This window comes from Vicia villosa, linkage group LG3 (genome assembly GCF_029867415.1).
Source record: "Vicia villosa cultivar HV-30 ecotype Madison, WI linkage group LG3, Vvil1.0, whole genome shotgun sequence".
NCBI classification, from domain to species: domain Eukaryota; kingdom Viridiplantae; phylum Streptophyta; class Magnoliopsida; order Fabales; family Fabaceae; genus Vicia; species Vicia villosa.
Genome location: NC_081182.1, coordinates 50591751 through 50606675, shown reverse-complemented (window position 1 = coordinate 50606675; position 14925 = coordinate 50591751).

The window sequence follows — 14925 nt, the reverse complement described above, 5'->3', positions numbered from 1 at the left end:
TAAAAACAAAGTTTGACATATTTTGAAGGATGATAAACTTATTTAACCCTTTATCAAATTATAATTTGGATTTCAAGTTTTTTTTACATGTCATCAAGTTTTTATCACATTATTTAATTTACACCATACCTTTTTTGTTTGATTCATAACATTGTTAGGATGAAAGCTCTTGCAATAATATTTAATACGCATTACTACGTAAAATCTATTTCACAATGGTTGAAAAAGAATACCACAATGTTTGACCGACTCTTGTGAGGTAAAGGGTTGTTGTATGTATGATGTTTTCCACCACAGTCGTGCGACCATGATTACAAGTCAAGTAGCGCGCTACCTACCACAACGGTTACAAAACATAATTGTTGTGGTATGTATACTAAATTTATTATATATTATGTAGATAGCTTGTTTTTCTCTAAACCTCGCTAAACATATACAACACACCCATTAAAATTGATGTAAAAGATAATAATTTGAAAAATTAACTTATTCTTGGAAAACAACTTAAACGAACCATTGTTTTTCGAATAACATGCATCTTATAATTTATCTCTTGCTATTGGACCCATAGAATTTTGTTCATTTCCCCAAGTTCTTCAAAGCAACAGTTCATATTCTCTCCAAGTTTATTTTGCAAAACATCAATATATTGACTAATTCAGAATTATTATCACCGCTATGGTGATTTTTTTATGACAGTGATGAAAATAGTTCCAAATTTTTCAACAAATTTGTGATGTTTTTTAATATAAATTAAAATGATCAGAAAACTCCGACTATTCCTTTAAAATAGTGGATTTAACTTTTCCCATCTCAATAAATTATTTTTTTCTAAACATATATGAGGATAAAGTTCATCATCTTTATCGAAGGGAGGTGCAAATGAGAAATACTTGCATGGACACGAACCTAAATCCAATTTTTTAGGCACAACCAATGAAAAGAGAGAGAATATAAATTTATTTAATATTAATTTCGTTTTTAATTGGCATCATGGGGGTGGTTGAGATAAAAGAGGAGAGAGACAATTTAATTTTTAATTTTTAATTAATAAAAAAAATATGATTGGTTGTGTGTAAGTACAGGTGGTATGGTTGTGTCCATTTAAGTATTTTCCGGTGCAAATAAGGCTGAATAGAGTTGTAGAAAATCCATATAAGTGGCTGTAGTGCAGTTAAAAGCATATACACCACTACTTTTCAATTCTTCTACACATCTATTGTTGAAGTTGTTTTCATTATTAGCATTTGGACATTTTTGTGGTCTTGATTGACTGCTCGAATTAGAGGAAAATTGCCACACATCAATGAATAAGAAGACAACTGCAATTTTCCTATACCATTAAAAGTCTTGATTGACTGCTCCAATTTTTACCAGTTTTACTGATTTTTTTATTAATTCTTATTTCTGGGTCCGTAAGTACGGTACTTTAAAAACAAAACATTATATTAATTCTTATTTTCTTCTAGTGTGTATGCTGCCACCACATTATTGTCGTTTCAACTGAAAATAGGTTAAGTTTCCAATGTTTTAACTTACCTTTTTATATATATTAAGTTCTAGAAAAAATTCATATAATTATTTATTATGTTTTAAAAATAATATAGCACTTAAAAATAAACTTGTTTTCAATTTTAAATGTAAGAATATTAAAAAGATATCAAAACTTTTTGAATTTAAAATACATAAATCATCTAAAATAGAAAAACTAAAATTAAAATCAATGAGCCTCACCTGACATCTTGATCTATGAGCTTATTTGTGGTATCTTAATTATTTCATATTCTCATCACTATGCCATAAAAGATCTACGACAACACTTTTTTTGGGCTTTAAAAGCGCTGCCGTAGGTAGCGCTGCTATAGATTTTAGCAGCGCTTTTTGTTTAGGAAAAAACGTTGTCATAGGTAGGCCTAAGGCAGCGCTTTTTCATAAAAAGCGCTTTCATATATAGGCCTAAGAAAGCGTTTTTCAAGAAAAAAGGGCTGTCTTAGGCCCTACTTTAGAATGCTTTTTATGCTTTCTAAAGTAGGCTTAAGAAAGAGCTTTTCAAGTAAAAGCGCTGCCCCCTATCTATGAAAGCGCTTTTTAATAAAAAGCGCTGCCTTAGGCCTACCTACGACAGCGCTTTTAAAAGCGCTTTTATAGATAGGCTAAGGCAGCGCTTTTCCTTAAAAAGTGCTTTCATAGATAGCCTAAGGCAGCGCTTTTGATGAAATAGCGCTTTCGTTAGTGTTTTTAATAAACCTATTATTTTTATAATTTCTAAACCTGCATTTTTGGCAGCATTATTTCATGAACCTGTAATTTAGCATTGTTATCCCATAAACCTATAATTTACAATCGTAATCCCATTATTTCAGTAAACTCATTATTTCAACAAAGAAGCGATTTCGATTATATACAAGAAAAGGCATTATAAATTATACCATTACATTATATACCATTGTAATTAATCAAAAATATACATACCCCGATTCACATATTTCTAACATGACCAAAACAACTAAACCAATTCACATTACATTATAACAATTCCAACATCATTCTCATCATTCCACGCCATGTTCAATAAAACCTTTTGATTCCATCTTGCATATCCTCACTTCAAGCTTAGCCATATCTCAATTTAACCAATGCCCTGCTACACCAATCATGAACTGCCCCTGCATAAAACCAGAAAACCAAATTCAAAGAAGAAACCAAGATACTACAACATATCATCCATACAAAATCCAAGATCAATTTACCATTTCGAACAGCTACACATAAATGCATATAATTGGAAGTCGAGCATTCTATTCGATCCGCATTCAAGTTCAGTCAAGTATATATATTTCTAACAGACTTCGTCACCATTTCTAATTAACTTCTCTTATTAATATATTTATAACCAACTAAAACAGAATTTTATGCTATCAAAAACTAACATTCACTAACCTATTCAGTTCTAATAGCATAACTTTCCCTGACACTAACTAACCTTTCAATTTGTCAAACTAATAGAATTCCATTAACTAACAATTCTAACCAGCCTTCTACCTAAAACAATAACTAACTTCTAACTTGTAACCACCAAAATAGAAATCCTCTTTGATTCATACCTTATATGATTCTTTGCGCAATAAAATATTGACACAATTCCTCTTTGATTTCTTCCAACTGAAGTCTCGTGTAATGAGCACACTTGACTTCATCGAAGTACTACAAAACATAAACATGATTTAGTTAAAAGTAATAAATTATAAGAAATATCCGATAAATAATATAACAAATCCTAAGTTATAAACCCATACCGTGATTGGAATCTTAATTCGATTCATTTGAAGGATTTCTTTGATAAACCTCAAAACAAAGTATCCGCAATCTGTACTGTTTCGCTGTTGAGCACACTACATAGAAAAACAAATAAGAATGTATAGTTGTCTTGTTTTATCAAGTATCATAACTATTATAAGCAAAATTGTGAAAACTAATGTACCTGCACTTTGATCCAAGTAATGTTGCTTGATTTAGTCCGCGATACTCGAGCTTCTCTTTGACTTTGGAATACTTCTATTACTCTAACAAAATAAAAACATATATTTAGAACAATGTCACAGAAAAAATTAAATATATAAATATACACGAATATTTAGAACAATCTCACTTATGTATCAACCATTAACTTCATAGCCGGATAATTGGTCCAATCACCATCTACCGAATTCAGATAATATACCACTTCTTTTACAGGATCCATAGAAACCAACAACCAGTGACGTCTATAAATTAAAACAAAAGTTTATATTATGCAAAAGAAACAAAGATTAGAATAAACTTAGAATGAAAATCCAACCCTATTGGTTGAGTATTATACGCCCAAATATACAAGCTTTCTGTATTGCTGGTGACCATGAATCTCTTGACTAAGCGCTCTCTTACTGAATTTGGTTCCGTAACAATTGTCGCTCCGCTGACATGGGAGGAAGACACAAAATGGAATATGTTTGACAATTGATTCCCACGCATCAATTTGTCATACAACAACCTTAAATAAAAACATAATAAACATTAGACTATTTTCATTGAAATGTGTAAATAAATTGTTCAACTAAGTAAATAATATATTGATCGGATTACCGGATGTATGAGTGCATAACACCGACGCCTAATTATTTATGCGTAAAATCTCTTCCATGTCCTCTCGTCCAATTATTTCAGTGAATTTCAAACCAAAGATACCTTCATCCATATCCATTTCACGAATAGCACCATTCATCAAATCTGATGTTACCACAAGTGTTTCAAGACACTGCCGGTATCGACGCACAAAAGCACCTTTTTTTGCCACGGTCATCGGAGGATCCCTTTTCTTGGGTGGTACGCTACCAATTTTCTGGCTCACTTGTTGTGACCCTTGAGCAGATACCTAATAATCATATAACTTGGGTAAATTATAAAATCATGCAGTTTTAGATTCAAATCATATAATTAACACTTTAAATGTACCTCTTTTAGTGATGCAACAGACTCGTCGTGCTGCAAAATCCCTTTACCCTTAGATGCGGGTTTTGTAGGAGTCTAAAATTATCATGTAAAAAATAATTAACGTAATGATTCAGAATTGACATTTGAAAACTAAAAGATTCATAATGGTTTTCAACATACCTCATCATCAATGAAAATGAGTTCCGAGGGCCATGCAACAAATGACCCTATTGCATCTCGCAGCAATGTTGTCTCTGAGACCATGTCAGATACCGGTAGCAATGCATCATGATCTAATACAACATCAACCGATAATTTGAGGTGTCTATCCGGGAGCGTTCTATGGTGAAGTAAATCTCCCAAAGTGTTGTGCACTTTTCCCTTGCCAACTAGTCGATAATCCGGTGACGATAAGTATAGTTGGCAAGATGAAATGCCCTAAACCAATAATAAATATGTTACTGTTAATTCAATAATAGAAAGAGGTGGGAAAAAAAGAGAAACTTGAACAATATAGAGTCATTATTATTACACATATAGAACAACTGTAAGAAAAAAGAATTTATAATTACCTCGGGAAATTTATTTTGACAGTTGATACTAGCTTTGTCACTAGTTTCTTTCAACGATGAAGTATTGCACTTTTCCCTTTTATAACTCTCTTTATCTCTTTGCAATTCACAAATTTATGCTTGTAAATCCTGCAATTTTGCATCACTTCTTCATTGGTAGGATTTCTTCTCCTAGGATGCTTATAAAAAGAGGTTGGAGTCAGACCATGACCCTTACCCCTCACCCGACCGGGATACTCAGCAACATTTAGTGCTCTACTAAGTACGCTCCTGTTATCCTGGTCCTCACCTGTGGATACCGATTGCGACATGGTCTCCTGTAATTCATTTACATATCGAAAATTATTAGTGGAGATAAAAAAAATCAATTATATATTAATAAACATTTGATTTAATTAAAGACACAATGTTATACTTACACATTTATCATAAATTTGTTGAACATCGGGATCAACAACTCGATTCTTGCCCACACGAGCTTCCTTCCACAACACATGTACTGGAAATGAGGTTTCCTCACTTTTCGTCTCCTCTAACTACGTATTGACACAGATGATAAGATCGTCAATTACAACACATTTAGACAATTAATAAGAACGTAGCATTTCTATTTACTTACAATTTTTTCCTCTAAGCGTGCATACCCCAAACGCCCTTTTTTGTATAGATACGCGGGTTTTGATGCTCTCGCTCTATTTTTGGCACTCCTTTTTTGGAAATCTTCTCCTTTTCTTTGTTTTACAAACACATCCCAATCTTTATCATCAATGAAGTTCGCATACTTTTCTGGACGTCCCGGATCCTCTTCAACAAAATTTCCTTCATCATCCTTAAGCACCTATTATAATACACATATAGCATATAATATGCATCAACTAACATCATAACAATACCAAAATCCTAGAATTCATCAAAATGGGTAATTAACGTCAAGGCATCCCAAAACCCCAAATCTATCGTACGACTCAATTGATACGAATCATACACCTATTTCAGTACTATCATTCTATAACCCGATAATATATGTTAATCAGATAAGTCCCCCCTTACCTTAGTCAAAAACTCTTGGATGGTCTCTCCCTCTTTGTTCCTCTTCACGTATCAGCTTCCCAATCTCTCGTCTCCTCTACTCTGCTTTTCACGTTCCTTTCCTTTCTCCCAATTTCCTTATTTTTGTTAAAGATGGATTCCAATTAGTAAAAAGGCCTTACTAACATAACACCCCCTTCCTTACTAATACCACACATGGCCCAATGGCCTACACCAACTCTTTCCAAATAATTTCCAAAAAGTCAAATAATTCTAATTATTAATTTAAATACCGAATAAATTAAAAATTAAAATTATAGGGTGTTACAGTAGTACCTCTGGACGTTATTACGCTGTTTTTATTCTGTCTGTTATTCTGTCTAGCATTGGGTTTATTGTTTGTTTGTCTGTGCAGGTATTTCCTTGAAAGCCCTTGATGGTTAATTTCAAGGCATTGAGATAAGGATTTTACCCGAAAACAGCTGTTACTCTGCCCAATTTTCTTCAGAATTTTGATGTGCATAATGCAAAGTGGTGTTAAGACAATAAATTCATCCGGATCCCCAAGTGGTAACGCGTCAATTTAGTGTTGGTAGTCCAAAGGATGGGAATTCCTCCTTAACTCTTAATGTCAAGTGTTGGCTTCTTATTTTGGTTAGACCATTATTTTCCCTAGCTTTTAGTTTACGCACTAGGATAGCCACTTCATCTCCTCCCCTTCTTAGATTTTCAAAATCTCCTCTCTTTTTCAAAATCTTCTTATATATGTAAAACCTTTTTATACCTTTCTTTAAAATATATTTTTTGCCCTTAGTGGCCTATTAAAAGTGTAGACACGATTAATTGTTGTAGTGAGTGGTGATACCTCACGTTTTTGAACGTGATCGATATAATGAGATCTTTTCCGCGTGAGAGAGTTAATGGCATACTCATCGATTTTTATCCGAGTTGGAGCCCTTCTCTCATTTGCGATGCAAAGAGTCCGTTTATTCTCATGCTCAAAATTAATGGCTGAGTATTCCCTCCGACGACGATAAAGTGTTTATTCCTTTTTTAAGCGTTTTTCCCTTTTAAGTGGAACTACATTCACTCTGACTTCTCCATTGCACCGAGGAGGTATGTAGGCACAAGATGTAATATCTTGCCGAACATGATTTAAAAAATCTTTTCTTTTGCACACACAACACAAATTTTCAAAAAGGTTCCTGTGGAGTACCACAGATATGAGGGTGCTTTAAACCTTCCCCTTGTATAATCAACACCCGTACCTAAGATCTCTTTTTGTTTTAAACTTTGGGTTTTCTTCGTTCTTTTCCTTTGTAAATAATAAAGCGCGGTGGCGACTTTCACTAAAATATTGAGTCGAGTCAATCCAATGGCTTCGATCTCAGATTTTCCCCGCTACAGTCAGAAACTTCATTTTCCTTGTAAAAGGGATTTCAAGAATTAAAATTACTAAAGCTCTTAAGTTTTATTGGATACTCTTAAGATCAAATTCCGTGGATTGTACTAAGTTATCTTAATTGAACCTGTATAATTCATGGTGTATTCTCTCTTCTCTTAACTTTTACTTTCCGAAATTTAAATTTATGCTTCCAAATTATAAATATTTTAAAAAAATGTTTCTAAACTCTGAAAAATGATCCTTAAATTCGTTCAAACTAGAGTTTTTCTAAAACACACAAATCACCCCCCTCTTATGCGTGGAGTCATATGTCCAACATGCGCAAACTCCATTATTAGCTGAGAAAGATCCCAAGAATGTTTCTAAATTATCCATAAATATGCCATCATAAGTTAATATTCCAGACTTTCCTCTTGAAGCTCCATTCATATTGCATTTAATCTATTTATGACTAGAAAAACACCAATTAACTTGTAAGATTCTAGGTGTGACACTAGGTCGACATTTGATTTCAAAACACTTAATAACTATAAACTCTTGAATTGAAGAGTACATTTTCCCCTTTGAAAAAATTTGATGTCATATAGACCAATTGTTTAACATGAAGAAAGTCTTTATCAAAGACAATGTCACCACTTTGAAATCTAATATCATTTCTTGTGTGCCAAGTTTTCCTAAGAATTATTATGATGAGAGTCATAATTTGATTCAGAATTTGAGAGTTTCATCTTCTACCAACAAGTTTGAATAAACTTTCGTAACTAGTTCTATCAATGTCCATGTAAAATAATTTCTCCTTCCAATTCTAGAAAAGTAGAGTATATATGCATCTAAGAAATAAGTGGTATGTAGTTCCACATCATGATTGCAAAGACAGCAACTCTAAAACATATGCATTCCTCTTCGAATCAGCCTGTCTTCTATTGTAATAACATCATGCATTAGTTTCCAAGTCACTAATAAATTAAAAGGTGGTATGTAGGGATGTCGAAAGAACTTTGTCCAAGAAGACTTCAACTTTTATTAAATTGAATGGTAGAGTTTTATTTTTGTGAGAATTTTGTTTTGATTTTGTTATTCACCTATGAGAATTTTCTTGTAATTTATTTAATATTGATTTGTTAAAAATGAGTTTTAAGAAAGATAATATGGTACTTTATTTGATAAATAAGTTGTTGTTGTTGGCCCCGACTCTAAGAGTAGTTGAAAGACTTAATATTTTATAATTGTTTAATTATTTACTTGAATGATGTTATTTAAGAGAGTTATTTATCATTGTAAAAATTATTAAATATTTATAAAGATTTATTTTTAAATAGTTGTATGAATAATTAATTAAAAGTTAATCGTGACTAATACTTAGCCAAATTCAAGTCTTGAGTAAGGATTAAGAGCTAGTAGGATTTTAAACTAAGTTAGTAATTTTTAATTGCGGCTTCAACAAAATATACATTTTTTAATGAGATTTTACATCGAAGGAATATTTGACCGAGGTGAAAACATAATATGGTGGCATTTTTTAAATTTTCATCAATGCGTGTTATCTATTCCCTCGAATGGCAATTGAATTGATATGAAAACTATAACCTATTCCCCAGTTCCTTATGGATCGATAGGATTTTTTTTGGATTTACCCGCCTTTCAGTTTCATCCCCCAATAACTATTTTTATTTTTATTTTAAAAAAATAAATTGAACTATTCCCTTGGGTGAAGGATGAATAATCGATAGGAAAACACCAATCTATCCTTTTTGTTGAAAATGAACTAGTAGGAAAACTACTTAGACTGCCCCCTCGGTTGACTCCTAGATCGATAAAAAAAACTACTTAAGCTATCCATTCAGTTTAGGAACTCAATCAACAAGAAAACTGGTAACTTTGTCTTCGGTTATACCATTGGACTTATGGAAAATTTAGTTTACATAATTTATTTAAGAAAACCTTATTCTATTCATTCACTAAAAAAACAAAATACAAAAAAGAAAATTCATCTACTTCCGAAAACTCATTCGAAACTTCATCTTATTCTAAAAAACCAACCAATAAAACTTCATCATCATTCACTCGAAACAAAATTTCATCACCCTCAAAATGAAACTTCTAATACCAAGCCCTATTACTTCTAAGCCCGAATAGCAACTGGAAACAAAACTTTTTGACTTCCCTTAACACGAAACATAAATAGAAACTTCTCACTAAAGTGAAACCTCTTGAAAAGAAACGTCTTAAAACGAAACACAAATTGAAACTTCACACTGAAGCGAAACTAAATTAAAATTTGTAATTAATATGTGAATCTAAGTTGAATTAATCCTATAAAAGAAAGAGAAAAGAATCAAAATAGTAAATTTTTTATAATACAACACATAATTACTCACATGCAAATTAACCGATATATTGTTAAAGAGTAGAAAATCCATACAAATAAAAATAGACAACATACTCACAATGCAACAATTGTGAGGATTGTTAGATTTTAGCAAGATAAAACTTGTCTCTATATATCTAATCATCCCTACAAACATCACACCATGTGCATGGGATCCCAAAATATCCAATAAAAAAGATAGAATTTTATTTGATTCTTTTATTCATTACTATCTCCTTAAAAGTTGTCTCTGTGGTGGAAGCAATGTGTGTATAAACAAATTATACTTATCTAACGGTATAAAATAAAACACCTTAATTACTATACAATAACGCTAAAGATCAGATAAAATATCTAGCCAAAAGAACAATAAAGCAATGTATTGTTAATATCAAATTTACACAAGGCGTGTAAATATATAAAATCAATACAATATAGATTTTAGTACCACAACTTTCAATATTAATCAACAACAAGTCATAAGCAAGAGGTATGTTTCGAGTCAGAAAATCGAGTGATTTGAATAAAGAACAATGAACATATGAGAACCCATATGAATAGATAGTGTGATTCAAGACGTATAACTCATAGGTATAATTCGCTTTTATTTTTATGGCAAAATACTCATTTTGGTCCCTTATGTTAACCTCGGGATTCATTTTGGTCCCTTAACTTCAAAAAGTGTCATATTGGTCCCTTAACTCTTTAAAAGGTGTCATTTTAGTCCTTTTTGTCATATTAGCGACGGATTTAGCGACGGATTTTTGAGTTTTTCTGTCGCTAATGTGACAAAAAGGACTAAAATGACACATTTTGAATAGTTAAGGGACCAAAATGACACTTTTTAAAGTTAAGGGACCGAAATGAACCCCGAGGTTAACATAAGGGACCAAAAAGGGTATTTTGCCTATTTTTATAAATGTCTCTATATTCTTAAAAGTCTTTTCCCCATTCCTTTCTGCTAATGACAAAGGGGGAGAAGGCTTTGTGTGTATGTATATATGTACATTTCTCTAAAAATTTAAGCAAGGAAAATTTCAAGTGGACTCTCATTAATTAATGGATAAGGGGGAGCTTTGAATTAGGGGGAGATTAAAGAGTAGAGAAATACTAGATTGGATCAAATTTCAAGAAAGGGTTGTCATCATCCAAATGGGGGAGAATGTGAAGTCAAGCTTCCCAACTTGTTTTGATGAAGACAGCTAATTACAAAGAAGGATTGCAAAATGGAATGGCTCAAGATAACTAGCCTAAAATCTTAATGAAACTCAGCATGGATGATCAAATTGTCTAAGGTATAGCATTCAATTCTTAAATGTGCATACAAGTGTTCATAAATAATTCTTCATTCATGCGATTATGTTTTAAAATAGTTTTGATATCAAAAGGTTGCTAAACATATCTTTTTCTAAGAGTTTTTTGCTTATTGCACTTGCTGTAACCGGATGACCTATATGTTGTAACCGGGTACAGCGGAAAAAATTTCAAATTCTTTGTTAACGTTACATAGTGTATCTGGATGACCTATAGGTGGTAACAGGTTACACACGAAACAGTGGCAAAAATTTTGGAACTTTTTATTTGAATACTTTGTATCTTTTAAGAATAAGCCATTGCATTCTTTCATAGATTATACTCATTTGTAGAGGTGTATAGAAGCTATATAAATTCTATTATTTCATATTTCAAAACACCTTTTTCATCAACAATTAAAACTTTCTAAATCATCTTATCTTTCATATTTTTCAAGTGTTTGAAACCATAATTTTTTAGTGAAACTTTTTGCACTTAATTTCCAGTGAAAATTATCATAAGTTTCATATCATTCATTGAACACTTGTATACCATTGAGAAATTTGTTTGCTTGAAAGAGAAGATCAATCTATTTCATTGATATATATTCATCAACTTCATTACTCAAATATTTTCCAGAATTATTTTATAATTCCTTGTTGTCCAGAATTGTTGGAAACAAGAGAATAAAAAGAAAGAATTGTTTTCTTGTTCTACTTGTTTTGTTGTACATTGCTATCCAAGATTGTTGGAAGCAAGAGGTTGAAAGTGAAAGGCTTGTTCTCATTTCAAATTGATTGATCCAAGAGGACTATTCTTGGTGGTTTTGTTGTTAGAAGATTGTAGGAGAAAACTTAAGTTTAGGCTTGTACAAATATCTAACAATAGTGAAATCTCTTTCGTGTTGAAAGGGGACTACAGTACTCTCAAACTGTGAGAGGAAGCAGTAAACATCATTGTGCTCTTTACTTTTCTGTATTTACCGTTTTCATCATAAATCAAAAACCAGAAAAGAAAGAAACACATGTATAAACTCTTGCACCAAACCAGAAAAATAAGAACAAGTATTTTAAAATCAGAGCAAGTTATAGGTAACCTGTTCCTTATAGATCCAGATGGCTTCCGCAAATCAAAATCTAGTTTTTAGAGACAGTGGTAGCAACAATAAGCCTCCACTATTTTCTAGAGAATATTTTGTTTTCTAGAAAATTCAGATGAAGGCTCACTTTGAAGCACAAGGAGAAGAAGTATGGGAAGCAGTTTTAAATGGTCCCTTTGTTCCTTCAACAGTTGTCAATGATGTTAGATCAACAAATCCTAAAGGTTCATGGGATGACTATGATAAGAAAAAGGTCCTCAATGATAAAAAGTCAGTCAATCTTATTTAACGTGCACTTAGCATGGATGAGTTCTTTAGTGTTTCTGCATGTACAATGACAAAAGAAATATGGGATACTCTAGTAGAAATTCATGAAGGAACTACTGAAGTCAAGAGATCTCAACTAAATACATTTAGTCAACAATATGAGTTATTTAGAATGCAACCCAAAGAATCAATTCTCGACTTACAAAAAAGATTCTTGCACTTAGTAAATCACTTGAAAGCACTTGGTAAGACTCTTAATACCGAGGAACTCAGTATTTAAGTGATTAGATCCTTAACAAGGTAATGGCAACCAAAAGTGACGGGAATATCCGACAAGAAAAAACTATCAAGAATGACTTCCACAACATTGTTCAGAAAACTTCAAGAATATTAAACAAAACTCGGAAGACTTGAAACCCATGAATTCAAGTAAAAGATTCAAAAGACATTGCCTTAAAGACAAGAGTCAAGACCCATGATAGCAATTAAGAAGAATGCACTAGTGAAGAAGATAATTATTCTATCAATAAGTTTTAAAATTTTATATGAAAGGAGAGGAAAACGATATCATTAAAGGGGAGGCACCAACAAGGAAGGTTAATTGCTTTGAACGTGGGGAAAAAGGACATACCAAAAGTGAATGCCCTACACTTGAAAAGAAGAATAAATATTTCAAGAGAAAGAAAGACAAAATGCCAAAGAAAGAATATGTAGCATGGGATGACAATGGAGTAAGGTCATCTTTCGATTCCAAAAGCAAAGAATGTTCTAATCTAGCATTCATGGCTTCACACTATTCTGATGATGAAGACGGTGAGGTTAGTAATGGATTTTACCTTTATAATAATGAGACAAGGTGCCATATATGAACTCCTAAATGAATTCAAAATTATGTATAAAATTATATCATCTCAATAGAAATAGATTCTGTCTATAGAAGAAAAAGTTGAGACAATGGAAAAAGATTTCAAAGATGAAAAATAAAAGATGATTAGTGATCAAAAACATAATTTTGTATGCAATAAATGTGAATCACTTTCTTTCCAAATTGTCCAATTAAAGAGATTTATTGAAAGGTATGTGTCATACCCCAAAATTTTCTCACCATATTTTTATATTCAAGATCATCCAAGTATCAAAAGCTCAAGACTTGAGTGAATGCACACTCTCCTAATCAAAGGCTTCTAAACTAGGGTTTTGAGTTTCTTGGTGAAAATGGATAAATCAAGATATCCAATGGACTTCATATGAATTCTTAAGTTTCAAACTATCCCTATGAAAAAATTCAAGATTCGATTCCCAAGATTGCTCAGTCAATTGCTCAAATAGTCAACAGTCAACTAGTTTGACCAAAAGTCAACTAGGGTCAAAATACAGTCAAAATTCCTGATTTTTTGTCAACATCCTTATTTTGAAGTAAAATTCATCATTTGATCAAGGGTTGATCATGATTCATCAAGGAAAGTTCAGAAATCAACAAAACTCAAAAGTTTCTAAATTAGGGTTTTTGACCTAAAAGTCAACTAAACTTTGACCAGCCATAACTTTCACATGGAACATCCGAAATTTCCCAACCAAAGCCTATTTTGAAGGAAATTGAATTCTCCACAACTTTTTCTCTCTAATGCCAAGGCCAAAAATGCTTCATTTAAGAGATATGGTCCAAAAGATTATAGGTCCTTTTTGAAAGTCAACCAAAAGCAGTTTTTTGTCAAAGCCCATATCATCAAGCTAAAATCTCCAAATGGAAAAAAGGTTCCAAAGTGGCTTGTAGAGGACCTTTTTAGATTTCCAAAAATTCCTAGAACTCTTCCATATCTTAAATATTGAGGGAGATATGCCTTGTCAAAGTTGGACAATTTTGGGTGAAAATTGTGAAACAAATGAGGTTCAAATGGATTTTTCTTGCAAATGAGCCCAATCTTTTTTGATTCAACCTTGATCCTCAAGTTATCCAAAGCATCAAATCCAATTTCAACGAATTATTGGAGAATATTTGATTTTATTTGAGTTTTTATTCATTTAAATATGGTTAGAAAATCAACTAATCAAGAAATTTTGAAAAGATTTGATTTGATTTTGATTTCCAATCATGACCAATCAAATAAACATCATATTTCCCATTCAAATTCGTGCAAACAAGATTGGATTAAATTGGATTGAAATTTGGACAAAATTAGAAAGATTCATGAATCAATTTTCAATCACATTCAATTCTAGAATCAAGTGGATTCAAGCCCAGAATTTTAACCTAATTCATTCCCCTATAAGTGTACAACAATGCCATATGCATAGGAGGAATTCATAAGGATTGCAGCCCTAATGGATTCGTAACAAACTCAAAAAATTCTCAAAAGAAAGTCAAATCAGTTTTGGAGTTAGAGCTTGATTCAAGCCGTTTTGTGGATCCTAACACGTTCCT